This window comes from Heterocephalus glaber, unplaced genomic scaffold, assembly GCF_053883595.1.
Source record: "Heterocephalus glaber isolate CG9 unplaced genomic scaffold, H.glaber_assembly_v1.0 deba00001457, whole genome shotgun sequence".
Taxonomy (NCBI): domain Eukaryota; kingdom Metazoa; phylum Chordata; class Mammalia; order Rodentia; family Bathyergidae; genus Heterocephalus; species Heterocephalus glaber.
The window spans coordinates 6,229,069-6,249,933 of record NW_028258305.1 but is presented as its reverse complement, the minus strand read 5'-3'; the positions used below and the strand labels follow the sequence as shown (position 1 = coordinate 6,249,933).

The following is a 20,865-nucleotide window of genomic DNA, read 5'->3' as shown; positions in this document are numbered from 1 at the left end:
TTTTATGTTTAGTTGATCTACCTCTTTGTGAAAATGGAATATTATGGTCACTCACTATGATTGTATTAGTGTTCATTTGGTCTTTTATGTCCAGCAGTATTTTTTTTTAAAGCCACGTGCTTCAGTATTCAGTGCATATATATTTACAACTGTTAACTCTTCTTGTTGGTTTATCCCTTTAACTAGTACATAACAACCTTCTTTGTCTCTCCTGATCAGTTTTAGCTTGAAGCTTATTTGAGAGTAAACTTCCTGTTTGTTTTCAGGGTCCTTTTGCATGTAATATTGTTTTCCATCCTTTGATTTGTACTCTATGAAAATCTTTTTAGATTTGATGAGTTTGTTGAATATAACTGATTGCTAGATTTTTTTAACCAGTCTGCCGATCTGTATCTTTCAATTGGGGAGTTGAGGCTATAAGTGCATTTAGAGTTCTTACTGAGAGACACTCACTAGCTCCTTTCATTGTGCTCTTTCTCTGTTGATATCTTGCTGGTTTTTCTTTTCCTTTCTAAAAAATCTATTTGTCTGCTTGTTATATTCATCTTGCTCCCCTCCCGTGGAAATGAGAAGACATGTAAACAAGCCTCAAAAACAGACGTTCAGATCACCTACAGCAACCCCAAAGGGAAACGAGATGGAACAGTCTGATACTCAACCACCTGGACTCGCTGAACTGGCAACAAAAGAGGATCTGGGAAAAATGAAATCAGAAATAATTTCTCAGATAACAGCAAAGATTGTGCTCATAGTGTCAGAAATGATTAATAAATCTAGAGAGGACACAGATTAAAAAAAAATAGAGGATCTGAGGAACATGATGGAATCCCAACATAGGAAACAAATGGAATCCATAAAGCAGATGCAGGCACGCCCTACCGAGGTCCTGAGTCACGCGGAAGACGCCGAATCACCCCGCTGCAGACAGGCAGGTCTGCCCATGCCCTACCGAGGTCCTGAGTCACACAGAACACACCGAATCAGCCAGCTGCAGACAGGCAGGTCTGTGCATGCCCTACTGAGGTCTTGAGTCACAGGGAAGATGCCAAATCACCCCACTGCAGACAGGCAGCCACCTGGTTCCACACTATAAAGACACAGAGGACACCAGACCACCAGACCAAGGTACTGAGTCCTGCTGCTCCCAGCCCAGTGGTAGGGGCTTCTGAGCCGTTGTCCCACTGCTCCTGGTCCAGAAGAAGGGGCTTCCCGGTTACGATCCCTCCCGCTGCTCCCAGCCCAGAGGAAAGGGCTTTTGGGCCACCTTCTCTCCCGCTGCTCCTAGCCCATAGGAAGGGGCTTCCAGGCCACCATCCCTCCTGCTGCTCCCAGCCCACAGGAAAGGGCTTTTGGGTCACCATCCCTACCACTACTCCCGGCCCCTGTCCCCTCACCCAGCTCAGAGGAGGTAATCCGTGCAGGCGCTAACAGCCCCCCGCCCCAGTCAAAATGAGAAAACATGTAAATCATAAATAAGTCTGAAAACCAGACTTCCAGATCACCTACAGCAACCTCAAAGGGAAATGAGAAGGAACACTCTGATACTCAACCACCTGGACCCACTGAACTGGCAACAAAAGGGGATCTGGAAAAAATGAAATTAGAAATAATTTCTCAGATAACAGGAGAAATTGTGCCCCTAGTCCATAAAACAGATGCAAACAGATTTCCAGGAGATTAAAAACTCCATCGAAAGTCTATGCAGCAGAATGAACCAATATGAGGACGGAATTTCAGACATAGAAGATAAGATTGCAATTAGTGACCAGGAAAAGAAAAATTGCTTTAAAATTGTAAGAGACCATGAGAAATCAACCCAGTAGCTGCTAGACGATGCAAAGAAGAATAACATAAGACTGATTGGAGTCAATGAAGGAAGAGGAGAGAGTGCAGATGACATAAAAAAAAAACTGTTCACAGTAGTGATGGCAGAAAACTTTCCAAGCAGGGGAAAAGAACTTGACATACAAATAAGTGAGGCATAGGGTATTCCAGCTAGCCTTGAACAAAAAAAATCTACACATAGGCATATAATAGTTAGGATTCCAGAAATCCAACAGAAGAACAAAGTTCTATAAGCAGTGAGAGAAAAGAAACAAATCACATATAAAGGAAATCCCATCAGAATCACAGCAGACTTCTCAATGCAAACCCTCAAGGCAAGAAGAGCTTGGAGAGATGTATTTCAAACCCTACAGGAAAATAGCCTAAAACCCAGGTTGATGTACCCTGCAAAACTATCTTTCAAATTTGATGGAGATATAAGATATTTTCATGATAAAGAGCACCTTAGGAACTTCATGAATACCAAACCAGCACTCCAAACTATTTTAGACAATATTCTAGGAAAAGACAATGAGGATCATAACCCCAGGAAGCCCAGCAGAATGACAAATTAAACGTAAAGGGGGAGAATCCAACAAAAAGAAAAAGTCATGACAAGGCTTTTAAAACTTTTAACTTCATCTCCCTAATCAGTGTATAATTCAATCTTGTTATTGTACTGATTAGTATTTTTCTGATTCTAGAGTTGCACACCTTTCCTTGTGCTCTACTGGCTATTTATCATCTTCTTGTGTCTATTTTTTAATTGGCTTGTCTATTAATGAGCTGTAAGAGTACTTTATATATTCTGGTCATAGGTTATATGCATTGTAAATATGGTCTGTTTAAGGACTACTTTTCATTTTAATGATGTCATTTAAAGTTCTAAATTTGGATGGAATCTCATTTATCAATTCTTTTTCTTTTATACATCATGTTTTTTCTATAGTAAGAAGTTCTTGCCTACTCTAAATTCATAAACATTTTCCCTTATAATTTCTTCTTAAAGTTTCATACTTTTAGGCTTTCATATTTAGGTTCATAGATCCTTTCAAGTTATTTTTATGTATGGAAATAAAGGGTTGAGGTTAATTTTTTATATATGGATACCAGGTGTTCTAGTGCCATTTGGTGAAGACACTATGTCTTCCTTGGCTCTTGAATTGAGTTTATATACTGTAAAATGCTAATGTTAAATAATCTTTCAAAACTCAGTGGACCATACATGTGTGGTTCTATTTCTAGATTCTCTGTTTTATTCCAATGATCTATATGTCTTTCCTTACACCAACACTGCCTTGATTACTGTAGCTTTAGAAGAAGTCTTGAAATTAGGTTAAACATCTTCCAACACTGTTTTTTTTCTCTCTCTTTTTTTTACTTTCCTAGGTCCTTTGTACTCCTACATAACTTTTAAATTTCAATATCCAATTCTTCATTTATAGCAAGTATACATAGACCTGAATTTTTATATATACCTTGTGCTTTCTAATCCTGCTAAATCCAAATGCAAGTTCTAGGGGCTCCTAGAGATTTCTTAGTATTTTCTCTGTAGATGATCATTTCATCTACATATAAAGATTTTGCTTCTACTCTGCCAATCCTGTCCTCTAATTGTGACATTTTATTGCCAGACTATTTTGGTTTGGACCTATGTTTCAAAGTTTAATGGACAGATGAAGAGTAAGCATATCTGCCCTTGTTCCCCACCTTAAGGAGAAAGCATTGTATCTTCTCCATTCATTTAAGGCATTTTCGCTGGAAGTAGGGAGTACATGTCTTTGATCTGTTGAGAAGTTTCTGTTCTACTTCTAGTCTCCTGATAGCTTTTACCATGAACAGTTGTGGAATTTAGTCCAATACTTTTTCTCCAACTAGTGACAGGATCATATGGCTTTCTCCTTTCCTCTGTTAAAATGATGACTTTGGGGGTGGATCTTCCAATGCTGAACCAACACTGCCATCCCTATAATAAAACCACTTTCTAAATACTGACAGATCTGACTTCTAATAGTTTCGTTTTTTAAGCAAATTTCTATCTATGTTCATACTTTTTTCTCCTATTATCTTTATCCAGTTTTAGGATTAGCACAATGTTGATTTCCTAAAATGAGGGCAGAAATGTTCCTTTTTTTTCTGCTTTAAATGTTTGATATAATTTATCAGTTAAAATGTATATGAGCCTGTTGTTGTCATATAGGTAGGTTTTCAAGCTAGGAATATACTTTCTTTAATAGGTGCTATTCGAATTTTGTATTTCCTCCAAAGTTAGTTTCATTAATTTGTCTTCCAAAGTACTTCTTAGAAGTTGTCAAATTTATTTCAAAACAGATTTTTGAAATATGCTTTCTATATCCTTTTAAATTCTGTAAAATCTGTAGTAATGTCTCCTAGGTCTTGATATTTTAATATTAATATATAATTGATATTGTGTAATAGGAAGTAAAGGTCTAAAGGAGCAGGGAAAGTGGGAGGGGTAGGGGAAAGGAAAAAAGGGAAAAGAAAAAATACGAGAAAAGGAAAAAAATGGAAACAAAGTCTTTGCAAATAGGGAAGGGTGGAGCGGGTGAAGGGAGGGCAGGGGAAGGGGAAAAAAAAAAGAACCAAGATACTCATGTAATGGTACAAGATCCCAATGATGTATGTGAATGTATTTCATACCTAAAATGTACCAATAAATTTAATGGGGGGGGGAGAAATACTTCATTTCAAACTCTCCTTGCCTTTAGAGTTTGTATTGAGAAGTTTGGTATAATTCTAAATTATCTTTAAATGTGATATTTTTGCCTTTGCCTTGTAGCTTTTAAAATTCTGTTCTTTTGTGGAACATCTGGGAGTGTGTCTAGGGAGCTTCTTTTTTCATCATAATTGGTTTGTGTTTTGAAACCCTTATTTAATTGTATGTTGAATTCTCTTTTTGTACTTGGGAAGTTTTCCATTATGACTTCTGTAAACAAATTCATTATTCCTTGTGTACTATCTGCTAGTTTCTTTGTAACTCCTACTAGCCTTAAATTGGTCTTCTTAGTGTCATCTAGTAGCTGTTGAATGAATTTTTCTTGTTCTCTTATTGTCAGTAATTCATCAGAATTTACAATTTTGCCTTTGATTTCAGAAAGCTGCCTTCACATTAGTCATTCTTGCAATTTATGAATTCTGTATAATCTTTTTATATCTCATATTTTTATCTGGTAACTTTTCATGATTTGCATATCTTTGGTGAATTTGTCATTTATGTTTTGAATCATTTTAGTTAGCTCTTCCAATTTCTTATTTCTCTTGTATTCACTTTGATTATTTTGTATGATAATTCCATGAACTTTTGGCTCATGTTCTCTTTGAACTTGCCAAGTGTCTTTATCTCTTCTTTTCATCAATTCATAAAGCTCTGCTACCTGGTGTTTGCTTTTCTCTCCATTGGTGCCCCCTAGTTCTGCCTTGGGCGAGTTGGGAGCCTTTGTACGCCTTTTGTTGCCTTGTTTTTCCATGTTTCTGTATGTGTATGAGATATATTTATATATATATTTTTTTGTGCTGGGGATTGAGGTCACACAGAGTGAGGAAAAATTGTACTTAATACTAAGATCTTTTTAGTTTTTAGATTCTTCTTCCAGCAATATATTCATAACTATTTGTACACAGATACTGTTCACCCCTTCTGCTATTTAAATAAAATCATTTGGATCCTGTCATGTTGTAAGGAGAGAATTACTATTGGTCATAACAGCATCAACAGATCTGATCAAACATCACTTATATGAGAGAAATCTTGCATTTACAGTTTTTCCCTTAGTTAGTAACCTTTCCAGCATAGCCAAATTAGACTAGAGAACAAAGAAGGGAAAAAAATCTTTAGAAGTATATAAAATGACTACTTGAATTTATGGACATAAAGAAAGTTTTATAGATGCTTCCTAATTGCTGTGCTACAAAAATGCCTGCATATTTCCAGGAGACTTCTAAAACTTTACATAAGTCCTCATACAAAATAAGAGTCTCAGTTAGGCTTGTTTTGATTTAGATCTATAATTCTTGTGTGTTTTGGATCATAGAGGTGCTATCCTCATTTGTGGATTTATTCACCAATGAGTTCATTACCTGAATGTGCTATTAAGAGGAAGAGCCTGCCTGGAGGTGGGTCACTAGGGTCCTGAACTGGAAGGGTATATTTTGTCCCTGGCTTTTCCCCTCTCACCATTTCCTGGCTGACATTATTTTAACACCTTTTCTTCTGCCATGCTCCTCTGCCATCCGGTTTCTGCCTTGGAGCCAGCTGATCATAGACTAAAACTATGAACCAAAATAAATCTGTCTTCCTTTAACAATTGTAGATTTTGGGTATTTTGTCCTAGCAATAAAAAAGTGACTAAGACAAGGATGAAAATGGAATAGACAGTTATACCCATTCTACCATTATCTGTCCTCTTCAAAACACTCTACTGTGTTCTGCAGGTTCCTCAGAGCAGTTTGAGAGTAGTTCTGAGCTGCTCACAGTGTAAGACTTAAACCCATACCTACCAGGAGCTGAAGACTGGAAACTCAGGTACAGCTGTTAAAGAGGGAGAAGGACATGTGCAGAAGAGAAATATACAATGTTAAGAGGAAATCCTTTACCTTGTAAATTCTTCCATTTCAGTGATTTAAAAAAAGGAGTAGGGTCTAGCAGAGGTGGTCTAATCAGTTTTTATAACCCTCCATCTTCATAAGTGTACCTTTTCTCCCCGAAGGATGAAAATAAGACTTGTTTATTCCTTAATCAAATGACTAAACTTAAAATATGTTGTTTTAATATAAAGTATTTAAACCTAAATGTGGGGGATAAAAAGGAAAGAAACCAACTTAGGGTTTCCTTTCTAGAGGATTGACTGTCATTCTGTATTTACTGATTAATGAAAAATGCTAACGAAACTTTCATTTTTGCATAATATTCTATGTTGTAATGATCAGAAATTGTTTATGTTTGCAACCATATATAGAAAGATTGTCTAGGAATAGAAAATAATCATATCCAAAGATTAAAATGATACGATACATAATAGAAATTTTACTTGGGTTTTGTGATGGTCATGATATAAAAGGTCCACCATAGCTTCATTGTAAATGCTTGGTTGACAGCTGATGGGATTTGAGGGAAATAAATGGTTCGTGAGAGTCCTAACTTCATCAAGTAAATTAAGCCTTAATGAGCTCCTAGCTCAGTGGGCTTATTAGAAGGTGGGGCCTAATTAGATATGGCAGGTCACTATGGGTATACCTTTGAAGGATATATTTTGTTCCTGGTCCCTTTCCCTCTGTATCTTCTCTTTCCTCTTCCTCGTATCCATGAGGTGAGTAGTTTTTCTCCTACGTGTTTTTGTGCCCTAAGATTCAGTCTTGGAACCAACTGATCATGAACTGAAATCCCCGAAACATAGAGCCAAAATACATTTTTCTTGTGCCGGGGATTTAACTCAGTGGTGCCACACCTGCCTGGCAAGAGCAAGGTCCTGAGTTCGATAGCCAGTACCGGAAAAAAAAAATACATCTTTCCTCCTTTAAGTTGATTTTTTTCAAGTTTTGGGTCACACAACAAAAGGCTAACACAGGTTTCAAATTAACTAGAATAATAAAATTATAGGAAAAAATGCTTAACAGTGTATGACCAAGAAGTAATAAAATAGCACTTATATATATTTAAGATATAAATTATTTTACTTTTGAAATGTATACCCTACATAAAAATCATTAGTTATAATTTCTAGTAAAGCACCAGGAATTTTCTAATAAAGATATAATAGAATAAATCAGGAACTTTGGGCTGAATCATTACTGTTTATACTTCACAGAGAAAATTCAACATGAACAACCAATTCATATAAATTTTTAACAGATTAGATTTATGAATTATAAATTTTAATCCTTATATAGGGGATTAACATATAGACATGTGGGACTTCTCTTATTTATTCAACAAGGAAAACTAGAGGCCAATTCAATTGTTGTTTTCATAAAAGTGACCCTGAGAAACATTCCTCCATTTTTTTTATAGACACTTTACTCTCTAAGCATGTTTCCAGGGCCACATTTATACCGGTATTTCACTTTTTATAGAATGTCTTGATGTTGGTAGAGGCAGAAGATGTTCACACACTTACGTTCTCAGATATCCTGGCTGAATAATTCTCTTTCCACTCTTATTTTTAAAATATATTTGCTGCTGTTAGTTTAGGTTTTTTGTTTCTCTGTATCTGAACTGAATTACTGGCATAGCATTATTCTTCAACGTGGTATAATTTTTATATAAATGTTACAGTCATGTCACAACATACTATCATCAATACCATATAAGTGCAATTACATGTATATGAATAACTTTTCTCGTCATTTTATGAGAGTAAGTCTATTACCAATTTAACTCATCATAGCTGTCAAAAGAAGGTCTTAAAAATATAGCTTTTGTAAATAGAACACTAACAATACAAATAATTACTACATGACATCTCAATTATCAACAGCAATTATCATGATGAATAACCTGTTTACTAAGCACTAAAGGGGAGGCACTATCCTAAATTAATTGACACCTCTGCTACAGCACTTTCCTGAGGTTTAATCCAGACATATAGGTAGCAAGCAATAAATTTTGAAAGGCCCAAATTTTGGATCAAACAAAACTAAGTTTAAGTTCCAGCTTCACAATTTATTAGATGGGTATCTTTGAACAAGTTACTGAAGCTTTTAGTGTTATTTCTATTTTACAGATAGATAGCTTGTGAATTCTTAATTACAATGTCAAAACTATAATAAATATGAAGTAACTAGAATGTATTAAGTACTTAATAAGTGATAGCTATTATCGTGTTTATGACTGTCTTCTACTAGACTATAAGACTCATGTCATTAGTTTTTCTAACCTTTTTAGTCATAATACAGAACCTCAAGCATTAGAACTATTTTGAAAAACTATAAAAATAAAAGTAACCATGACTTTTTAGCTACTCTGGAGACTGAAGCAAAGGATTGTGAATTTCAGCCTCACCTTGGCAACTTAACAAGACCCTGTCTCACATTTGTTTAAAAAATGGTGAGCCTGGAGATATAGCTCAGTGTGAAGGCCTTGGTTTCAATCCCCAGTACAGAAAAAAAATGTTAATATTATTATAGTTGACAGTCTAGCTGACAATTTTGATATCAATTTTAAAACTGGAAGCGTCCAAAATGATGGAATTTGGGTCCCTCAGTGTTATGATTTAGATATAAAATGTCATCCAAAAGTCCCATGTGTTCAGAAGATCATGGGATGCTATGCTCATCAAAGGATGTTTCTAGTTAGATGTGCTGTTAGGAAGTAAACCCTAGTGGGAAGAGGTGTATCAGTGGAGGCATGCCTTTGGAAAAGATATCTCCATCCCTGTCTTTCTGCTTGCTGGCTGCTTGAGTAGCTCTCCTCTCCCATGCCCTCCCCACCATGCCATTTCTCCCTTGGATGCAGCTGACGATGTGTGGACTGAACACTGAAACAGTGAGCCACAGTGATAAACCTCCCCTTCTTAAAGTTATGGGTGTCAGGCATTGTGTTCTACTAACAGGAAAGTGACTAATGCAATAACATACTACAAAAGTGAAAGAGGAGGCTAGCTCATCTTTTTATTGGTATAACAGCCAAATGTGGAAGCCACTTGATCATTCCTTTAATGACTGTACCATGGAATTTCTATTCTCAAATTCAGAGAACCTAAAAACCAGAGACCTGATTTGAAGAAGGATCTATAAGCCTACAGCAAATAGTTAATGATTTTGTACTGACAGTAGCACAGCACTATGATAAAGAGTAAATTTTGGAGCCAGAGTCTTTCTGTACAAGTGAGAAGCTATAGGACTTTATGTAAGTTTAAGGTTCTCAATTTAACAAATACACAAGATACTTTTTTTTTTGCACTTTATTAAATTCTTTTATTGGTACATTGTAGGTATACAAGACAATTACATTTCTCATTGGGAACTGTACCTATACATAATGCATCTTCGTTCTTATTTTTTCCCCATTCCTAGCCCTCCTTCACCCCCTCCACCCTTCCCTATTTACAAAGACTTTATTTCCATTTTTTCCATTTCTCAGCATTTTTCCTTTCCCTTCTTTCCTTTCCCCTGCCCCTCCCACTACCCCTACCCCTTTGGACCTTTTCTTCCTATTTTGCATTATCGATTTTTCCTTCTAATCATTGGTACAGTTTAGGTATACAATATAATGACATTCATTAGTGGAAATTTGCACCTTTACATAGTCTCTCTTGGTTCTTATTTTTCACCCTTGCCCAGCCCTCCCTTCAGCCCCTCCATTCCTCCCTATTTACAAAGATTTTGTTCCTAGTTTTCCATTTTCTCATATTAATCCCATTCCCTTCTATCCTTTCCCCAGCCCTCCCACTTTCTTCCCATTTGCCCCTTTTCTTCCTATTTCACATTACCTAATATACATTTTAGTCCTTATTTACACTTTCAGTTTGTCACACCAGAGAAACTATTTGATATTTATACATGTGTGTCCTATTTATTTCACTTAAGAGGATGGCCTCAATGTGCATCCACTTAGCTATAAATGTCTCTAATTTCTCATTTTTTATGGCTCAGTAGTACTCCATTTTATTTAAAAAACACATTTTCTTTATCTAGTCTCCAGTTGATGGGCATTTGGGCTGTTTCCAAGTTTTAGCTATTACAAACTGTGCTGCTATGAACATGGGTGCACATATATCACTGTGGTATGATTCTTTTAATTCTTTGGGGAAGAGCCCCAGCAGTGGAATAGCAGGGTCAAATGGGACTTCCAGTCCTAGTTCTTTGAGGTATCTCCATACTGATTTCCACAGTGGTTGCACCAGTCTACACTCTCACCAGCAGTGGAGCAGGGTTCCTCTTTCCCCAGAGCCCCACCAACATTTGTTAGTGGTTGACTTCATAATAGCAGCCATTCTTTCGGGACTGAAGTGGAATCTCAGCATTGTTTTCATTTGCATCTCTCGAATGACCAGTGATGTTGAACATTTTTTTATGTATTTATTTGCTATTTCTCCTTCTTTGTGTGAGAAATGTCTGTTCATTTCAGATGCCCATTTTCGGATTGGGTCTTTAAATTTTGGGAAGTCTGATCTTTTTAAGTTCTTTATAGATTCGAGATAGTAGACCTTTGTCTGAGGAAGACCAGGTGAAGATTTTTTCCCACATTCTGAGTTGTCTCTTCACACTACTGGTGGTTTCTCTTGCTGTGCAGAAGCTTTTTAATAAGAAGAGATCCCACTTGTTGATTGTTTGTGCTAGTTCCTGGGCAACTGAGGTTTTGTGCATAAAATCTTTTCCTACACCAATGTCTTCAGGGGTTCTACCTAACCTCTGTTCCAACTGGTTCAGTGTTTGTATTTTAATATTTAGATCTTTAATCCATTTTGATTTTAGTTTAGTGCATGGTGAGAGATATAGGTCTAGTTTTAATCTTTGGCAAGTTGTAGCCCAATTTTTCCAGCACCATTTATTAAAGAGGCTATCTTTCCTCCAGTGAGGGTGTTTGGCTCCTTTATCGAAGATGAGATGGCTGAGTGTGTCTGGCGTTGTTTCTGCATCTTCTAATCTGTTCCACTGGTCCTCAAGTCTGTTTCTTTGCCAGTACCATGCTGTTTTTATCACAGTAGCTTTGGAGTAGAGTTGCAGGTTGGGGATTGTGATATCCCCAGCCATGTCTCTGTTACCTAGAATTGCTTTTGCTATCCTGGGTCTCTTCTTGTTCCAAATGAATTTTTGGATTGTTTTCTCAAGGTCCATAAAGTATGCTGCTGGGATCTCAATTGGAATTGCATTAAATCTATATAGCAGTTTTGGAAGTATGGCCATTTTCACTATATTAATCCTTCCTACCAAGGAGCAGGGGTTGTCTGTCCATTTTCTGATATCATCTTCAATCTCTCTTTTCAGAGTGTCATAGTTTTCAGAGAAGAGGTCTTTGATTTCTTTCGTTAGGTTGATTCCTAGGTATTTCAGTTTTTTGGATGCTATTGTGAAAGGAATTTTTTGCCCTATTTCTCTCTCAGTGAGTCTGTCATTTGTGTAGAGGAAAGCTATTGATTTTTGTATGTTCACCTTGTAACCAGCTACTTGACTGAATTTGGTTATTAAGTTTAGAAGCTTTTTGGTGGAGTTTTTGGGGTCTTCTATATAGAGTATCATGTCATCTGCAAATAATGACAATTTTACTTCTTCATTTCCTATCTTTATTCCTTTTATTTCTTTCTGTTGTTTAATTGCCGTGGCTAATGTTTCCAGAACTATATTGAACAAGAGTGGTGACAGTGGGCATCCTTGTCTTGTTCCTGATTTTAGTGTGAAGGATTTCAGTTTTTGATCATTTAGTATGATATTGGCTGTTGGTTTTTCATAGATGGCTTCTATCAGTTTGAGGTAGAGACCATCTATTCCAATTTTTTGTAGGGTTTTTATCATAAATGCATGTTGGATTTTGTCAAATGCTTTTTCTGCATCTATGGAGATAATCATATGGTTTTTGTCCTTGGCTCTATTGATATAGTGTATTACATTGATTGATTTTCATATATTGAACCATCCCTGCATCCCTGGGATGAATCCCACGTGATTAGGTTGTATGATCTTCTTGATGATCTTCTGCATTCTGTTTGAAATTATCTTGTTGAAAATTTTTGCATCTATGTTCATTAGTGAGATTGGCCTATAGTTCTCCTTTTTGGTTGGGTCTTTCTCTGCCTTGGGGATCAAGGTGATGCTTGCTTCCAGGAATAAATTTGGGAGTAATGCTTCCCTTTCAATTTCAAGGAAGAGTTTAAACAGTAGTGGCAGCAGTTCCTCTCTAAATGTCTTGTAGAATTCAGCAGTGAAGCCATCAGGGCCCAGGTTTTTCTTAGTTGATAAGTTTGTAATTATGGTTTCAATTTCATTGGTTGATATTGGGTTGCTCAGAATTTTTAGGTCTTCGTTCAACTTTGGTAATTCCTGTGTATCTAGGAATCTGTCCATTTCTTCTGTGTTGTCCATCTTATTGGCGTATAGGTTCTGGAAGTAGGTATTGATGATCCTCTGGATTTCTGCTGGGTCTGTTGTAATTTCACCCTTTTCATTCCTAATTGCATGGATTTGGGCCTTTTCTTTCCTTTTTCTGATAAGTTTGGCTAAGGGTTTGTCAATTTTTTTGATTTTTTTGAAGAACCAATTCTTGGCTTCATTGATTTTTTTGTATCGTTCTAGTCTCCATTGCATTGATTTCTGCTCTGATCTTTATAATTTCTTCCCTTGTATGACCTTTGGGGTTGTCCTGTTCTTCTTTTTCTAGAAGCTTGAGGTGCAGCATCAGGTTGTTTAATTGGGCTCTTTCTGTTTTCCTAATATGCGTATTCACTGATATGAATTTCCCTCATAAGACTGCTTTCATTGTGTAATATAAACATTTTTAACAATATATAATTCCTATTCAAGTACTAATTTTTAAATTTTTCCCCTTTTCAACTACCTCCTCCCAGTACTAATTTTCAAATTTTTCATTCAAACCTGCACAAAACGAAATTCCTGATCTCCTCCCACACACCTGTTCTTCTTGCAGTCTTATCAGTCCTATCAATGGAAACTCTATTTTCCAGTTTCTCAGATTCAAAAACTTGAAATCATTCTTGACTTTCCTGCTATCATACCCCTACTCATTCTGTCCCCAAATCCTATCATATCCCTTCAACATATTCAAAATCTAAGCACTCTATCCTAGTGCCTTTTGCTAGCACTCTGCTCTAAATAACCATCAGGTCTCATTCAGTTACTGCAATAGCCTCAAACCGATCTACTTGTCCTCAACCTTCTGAGGTTCATTCTTAACCTTGGATCTGAACTGTCCATTCACTATCTGGTTTCAACTCTTCTACTGACTTCCCTTATTCAAAAGAACAATCTCAATTCTTTACAATGGTCTACAAAGTCCAGTATGATTGAGCTACCTGCTACTTCTCTAACCCACTCTTTTACTCCTTTGCCTTTCATTCACTACGTCATCCAAACTGCTGGACTTAACTCACATTTCAACTTAAATGAGGCCTTTCCTGAAAATTTTATTTAAAATTACTGTCAACACTCTTCACTACCAAATACTTTCAAGCCCCATCTCTGCTTATTCTCTTTTATGGCACAAAATATTACCTGACATATTACTGGGTTTTGTGTGTTTATTTTGTATTCTGCCAATTTATTGAATTTTCTTATTAATTCAAAGCATCTTCTAGTGGAGTTTTTTGGATCTTCTATGAAAAGGATCATGTTATCTACAAATAAGGATAGTTTGACTTCTTTCTTTCCTATTTTAATCCCTTTTATTTCTTTCTCTTGCCTGATTTCTCTGGCTATAAGTTTCAAGAACTACATTGAATAGGAGTGGTGAAAGTAGAAACCCTTGTCTGGTTCCTGATTTTAGAGGGAATGGTTCAGTTTTTCCCCATTTAGCATGATATTGGCAATAGGTTTGTCATAAATGGTTTTTATCAGTTTAAGGTAAGGCCTTTCTATTTTTGTCAGAGTTTTATTTATCATAAATGGATGCTGGGTTTTGTCAAATGCTTTTGTACCTATTGTGATTATGTGATTTTTATCCTTCTGTTTATGTGCTATATTACATTTATTGATTTACATATGTTCAACTATCCTTGCATACGTGGAATGAAGCTAATTTGATAGGACAAATGATCTTTTTAATGATGTGTTTCATTCTGTTTGCAAATATCTTGTTGAGGATTTTGTATCTATGTTCACCTATGGCCTATAGTTTTTTGTTTGCTTTTTGAGTCCTTTTTTTGGTATCAGGGTAATGCTAGCTTCCAGGAATGAGTTTGGCAGTGTTCCTTCCTTCTCAATTTCACAGAAGAATTTGAGAAGTATTGGTGTTAGTTCTTCCTTGAAGTTCTGGTAAAATTCAGCTATGAATCCACTGGGTCTTGGGGTTTTCTTAGTTGGTAGGGTTTTATTACTACCTCTATTTCATTGCCTGTTACTGGTCAGTTCAGGGTTTTTACATCTTCTTGGTTCAGCTTTGGTAATTTATATGTGTCTAGGAATTTATCCATTTCTTTTAAATTCTCCAGTTCATTGGAATATAAGCTTTCAAATTTGTTTCTTCTGGATTTCAGTGGTGTGCATTGTGATTTCATGTTTTTCATTCTAACTACATTGATATAAATCTTCTTTCCCTTCTTTAGGTAAGTTTGGCAAGGGCTAAAAAAATCAGTAACATTTCAATATACCAACAATGAACTTATCAAATAAGAAATCATGAAAACAGTCTCATTCATGATAGCTTCAAAACAAATTAAATACCTAGGAATTATCCTTATCAAAGAAGTAAAAGACCTCTATAATGAAAATGGTATGGTATTGTTGTGAAATAAGAGACTGAAAAGAAGGGTACAAAATGGAAAGACATTCCTAGTTCTCTGTGTTTTTGTTTTTTAGTTTAGTTTAGTTTAGTTTTGTTTTTGAGACAGGGTCGTGCTGTGAAGTCACTATGTATCTGTCCTTGAACTCACCATGTAGCCCAGGCTGGCCTGGAACTCATGGCCATCCTCCTGCCTCAGCTTCCCAAGTGCTGAGATTACAGGCTTGCACCACTAGGCCCAGCCATTCTCCATTCTTTTAGGCAGAACTAATATTGTCAAAAGGCCACATTACAGAAAATAATATAAATAATATAATATATAAAATTATATGTAATATATAATATACACTATATATTATTATACTATGTATAATATAATATTTTATATATTATACATATAATATAATATATTATAATCATTACATTATATATTATATATAATATATTCTAATATTATATAAAAATTTATTATAATATATAATATAATACTATGATATAATATAATAAAATCATATATTTTTTTAAATACAATTCCAACTAAATACCATTAGTATTTTCACCATACTAGAAAAAATAATTCTAAAATTTATATGGAACCAGATGATACCCAGAAGGGCCAAAGCAATTCTGAGCAAATCAGGAAGAATTACAATCCTGGACTTCAAATTATACTATAAAGATATGGTAATAAAACCAGCACAGTACTGGAATAAAACAGGTATGATGACCAATGGAATAGAATACAACAGTTAATATGAATCTTTTAGAGCTTTCAATGATGACAAACAGTAGGCAGAGGCATGCATACCACAGGTTTGTCACCACTGGAATATAGGATGCAGAAACAACCTCAAGCACCTTCGGCCATTTGATTTTTGACAAAGGAATCAATAACATATGATGTAACATATAACACAGTGAGTTCAAGCCTCCGTCATAAATGGTGCTGTGAAAATGGTTATCCACTTGCAAAAGAATGAATCTAGATAGGCTCCATGGAGATGGAAAGGCAGGAGGGGGGAGGCCAGGAGGTGGCAAATGGGGAATAAAAATGATCAAGATTCAATATATATGTGTACCAATGATGAAATGTAATTCATCCCCATGATGAATGTAGTTATCATGTATCACAAACATGTACTAATAAAAGCATTACCTCACACAAAATAAATTTTACCTACTTATTTACATATTGCTTTTTTCACTATAACATATACCCTGTAACACTAATGGTTTCTTAAATCTGTTTTGTTCACTGCTACATTCTTAGCGACACAGACTGTGTCTGGCATGTGCAAGTCAGTCATTACTTGTTGACTAAATGAAACTGACCCTTTGGCCTAGAATATGATCAATTTATATAAATGTTTATTCATGAAAGTATGATTTTCAGTTCTTGGATATAGTACTCTACATATGTTCATTAAGTTTTCCTTGTTGTTGCTGTTTAAGAGACAAGCTCTCTGTCTGTTGCCCAGGTTGGTCTGGATATCCTAGCTTCAAATAAACCTCCTGCCTCAGTCTCTTGAATAGCATTATAGGCATTTACCACCACACCTGGCATGAAACTTTTAATTATGTTGTTTAAATTTTTGATTTCCTTACTGATATTTTGTTCAATCAATTACCACACAAGTGATAAAAGTTGAAAGTGACAGAGGTGAAAAAAAATCTCTAACCATGATGGTGGATCTGTCAATTTTTGTTTTATGTGTATTGAAGCTATGCTATGCACATTTAAACTGTAATATCTTACTGGTGAATTCTTTTTTCTGGCAATGCTGATCTCTAGTAATCTTTAATGATTTTGCTTTGCAGACATTATCTCTCTTTAATATTCATTTGGTATAATTTTTTCCATTTTGTGACTTTTAAACTTTCTATGTTTTATGTATCTTGAAAAAAACTTGGAGAATGTTTCGACAATGTCTGCAAATTAAATACATAGCCCACTCATTAAGAAAGATTACTGGAGGGCCGGGGATTTAGCTCAGTGGTTTCGTCGTCTGCTGCGCAAGCGCAAGGACCTGAGTTCAATCCCCGGTACCAAAAGAAAAAAAGGAAGATTACTGGATTCACTTTTACTACCTCACGTGTTTATTACTCTTTATATCCTTTGTTGCATGTTGCATTTAAACCTAATTCTTGGCATCTTTTGGGTTCTTTTTCCTCATCCAACATTTTCCCTGTACTTCTTTCAAATCCGTACTCTTATTTCTTTTCTTTTAGTGATCACCCCAGAAATTCAACCACGTACATTTTATTTAATAAAATCTCAAATTAATAAATATATTTATCTTCCTCTTGTAAAGTATAAAGAATCTAGAATATGTTTACTTTTCACTCCCTTTCTGTTCAGGATTTTATTTTACCTTAGTTTTTAACCCATGGAATTAGATGTCAGTGCATATGTATTACATGATCAACTTGGCTTAGGTTTCCACCAGTTTATCATTATTTTTTTGCCCACCATTCTTTCTTGCATCTCATACATTCCTTCCTCCTAGCCCCTTCAGGAAAGATGCTGCCCTTCAAGGGTCCAGGCTTAAGTAGAGTCTCTGATCCAATCTCCTACTCTGCTTGAACCCTCAGCTTTGTCCCCTGTCCTCTCAGTGCACCTTTGTACGTGCACCTCACTGCCTTTGTACATGCAACTCACTGCCAGGTGCCAGAAGATGCCCTCAGGACAAACTTTCAGTTTGCTTACTTTTAAGGAATCCAGCATCCTGTCATTTCAACTTCTGAGTGTTTCCTTTAGTTTCCTGCCTGCTCAACCATGCTTTCAACAAATATTTAACATATATTTCCCAGCATTTTAGATGACCTTACAAGGAAGTATTTCTCTAAAGATCATTCTATGCTGTTGCTTAAATGACCTTAGTGAACTTATTTAGCATTCATATTCTATGACATGATTTTATATAATTATTCTATTTACTATGTATACTCCATTAGTGAAAAGTATAAGTGAAAAGCATCTAGAAATCAAATTGGTTAACAACTTTTTAATCACAAAATGATTTTTTTGGCCTATGATATATATTTCATTTAAACTAAGATATTTCCAACACTACTCTTTTTTTCTCAATTCTTAGTGTAAATATAGACTTTAATGTAATAGACATCCTCTCAACATTTTATAAAAATTTTTAAACATAAAGTTGATTCTGTTTGTGTGTACCTTTGAGTTCTATCATTATTTTATACTATTGTTTTATCATATATCTATCCATTTATCTATCCCTCTATACCTGCATCAGTTCACATTTTTTTGTCTTGCATTGGGAAATGTAGACATCAGTGCATTTCCCTATAAACATTTCATGAACATGATATTTCTATTTTTAAGAATAAAGCTTCATTTCTCAAGATTTTGTTTACTATATTTTAAAAATTTAAACAGTGTGGGCCAGGGATTTAGTGGTTCCGGTGCCTGCCTGGCAAGCGCAAGGTGGCGAGTTTGATCCCTGGTACCAAAAAAAAAAAATGAATTTAAAAAGTGTAACTCTCTATGTTATAATCATATAACACTTCTAGGTCAGAAAAAAACAGTCTTAAAGTTAAGAAGGGGGAAAAGAAATTAATTAATGCTTTGTGATATGCCTGTGTTAGTAAAATAAACTTCATATGTGGCACAATCATTTGAAACACTTGCCTTTCATTAATATTTACACATTTCTACAATAGTTTCTATGTGTTTATGATGACGAGGTTTTACTTGCCAATATTTCCCTGTTGAATATTTCTAGAAGACTATTCTATTTCATAAAGGTAGAAAGGTGAAAAATTACCTTCTAATTTATTTTAGGCAAAACTGCATTTGCCTTCTATAGGTATCTTTCAGCTTAATAATTTTATGAATAAGATTGTATCACCATTTAAAATTTTATTATAATAGCTGAGCTTGGTGGCACAGGTCTGTAAACCCAGCACCTGGGAGTTTGAAACAGGAGAATCACAAGTTAAGAGCCCAGTCTGGGTAACTTACCAAGACTCTGTCACAAAACAATAAAAAAAAGGGCTGGGGATACAACTCAGTGAGAAAGCTCTGGGCTTAATACCCAGTACCAAAAAAAATATTTTATTATATTAATATTTACTCTGTGCTTAGCGCTTTTTATTTTATTTATTTATTTATTTATTTAGTACCAGAGATCGAACTCAGGACCTTGTACTTGTGAGGCAGGTGGCAGAGCCACTGAGCTAAATGCCCAGCCCAGTGCTTTTTATATTTAATGTTAGGAGCCATGGTTTACATTTCTAGAGACTATTGCTTTATGAAAATTGACAAATTCAAACAAATACAAAAAGATGTCAGGAAAAGACATGAGAAGTAAGTTTTAAAGTTTAGATTTGTTTGAGTTTGGAGGAAGGCCTTCAGGTAATTTTTATACTTGGCTAAGGACAAAGTATATATACAGAAAAAGATATCCTTGTCTACTGTGAAGACAAAATCAAAATTGTACAGAAAACATTTATTTTAAGAATCTACACAGTATTCTTCTTGTTTAGTAACACAAATTCACTATAACCCTTTATATGCTGGATGAAATTAAAATCCATGTAATATTTTATTCTTCTTTATTAAAGTAACTCAATCTGGACTCAGGCAATCTAAGTTCTATGTGAGTAATTTTAGGTATATCTCTAATCTTCATGGGGCTCCTATACATCTTTAACTTAAAGTTTCCTATGATGGTCTTTACTCTTCAGGATTTATTCTATTATTTAATACTCTAATACTCTAAAAGAGTACTAAATAATGACAAGCCAAAGCACAGAGAATAATGCAATTGTAGCATTCCATAAATACAAAAGGCATTTGTCCTTTTTTTCTCCTCTAAGCAGGATAACTTTTTTTTTTTGTACCAGGGATCGAACTCAGGACCTTACACTTGCAAGGTAGGCACAGTGCCACTGAGCTAAATCCCCAGCCCCATAACTTCTTGGCAGCAGATTAAACAAATGAATGGTTCCTTCTTTTTCATAATGCTCTGTACAGGCTACTATCAAAAGAAAACTAACATTATAACTAAAACTAACTCACTATAACTAAAATAGTAGCAAAACATTCAAAAAGGGAAACATGAAGAAGCTAGTATATCCCAAGGGGAAATATTCAATTCTAGATAACCACACAGAATATCTAAAGTCTAGTAATAATCATAGTAATAAGAGTTACTTTATCAATATCAGTTACTTTATTTTTATGTCTAAAAGTAATTAGAAGACTGCACTTGAAGAAAACCAATGAACAAAAAACCTGCATATTAGTACATAAGCAATCTAGGGCCAACAAGATGGTTGTAAAATAGTATGTTTAGGCAAAAACCAAACAACTACATAAAGCCTGCGAAGCCACCAAGAGTATGCTTCCAAAATTTCTGTTTCATTCTTATTCACCTTTTTGGGCTCTTCAGGCAAGAGGTTAACTCATTATTTTCCCCAGACAGAGGGAAAACAAAATAACAATGAGTGCTAAGAGCAAGCCCTAAATTCAAATGAATGTGACATCAATATATGTCTCACACACACACACACACACACACACACACGCACAACAAAAAGTAACAATTTTCAACAGATCTTTTATATATCACAGAATATTACTAATACCTTTGAGGATACCTTGT

At 35.2% G+C, this 20,865-nt stretch overlaps 1 protein-coding gene across 11 annotated transcripts in view; it reads right to left on the bottom strand.

The window, feature by feature from the left end:
• Wdpcp (WD repeat containing planar cell polarity effector) overlaps window positions 1–20,865 on the bottom strand; it is a 406,541-nt gene that overhangs the window by 246,957 nt on the left and 138,719 nt on the right. The gene's annotated exons all lie outside the window — the stretch shown is intronic.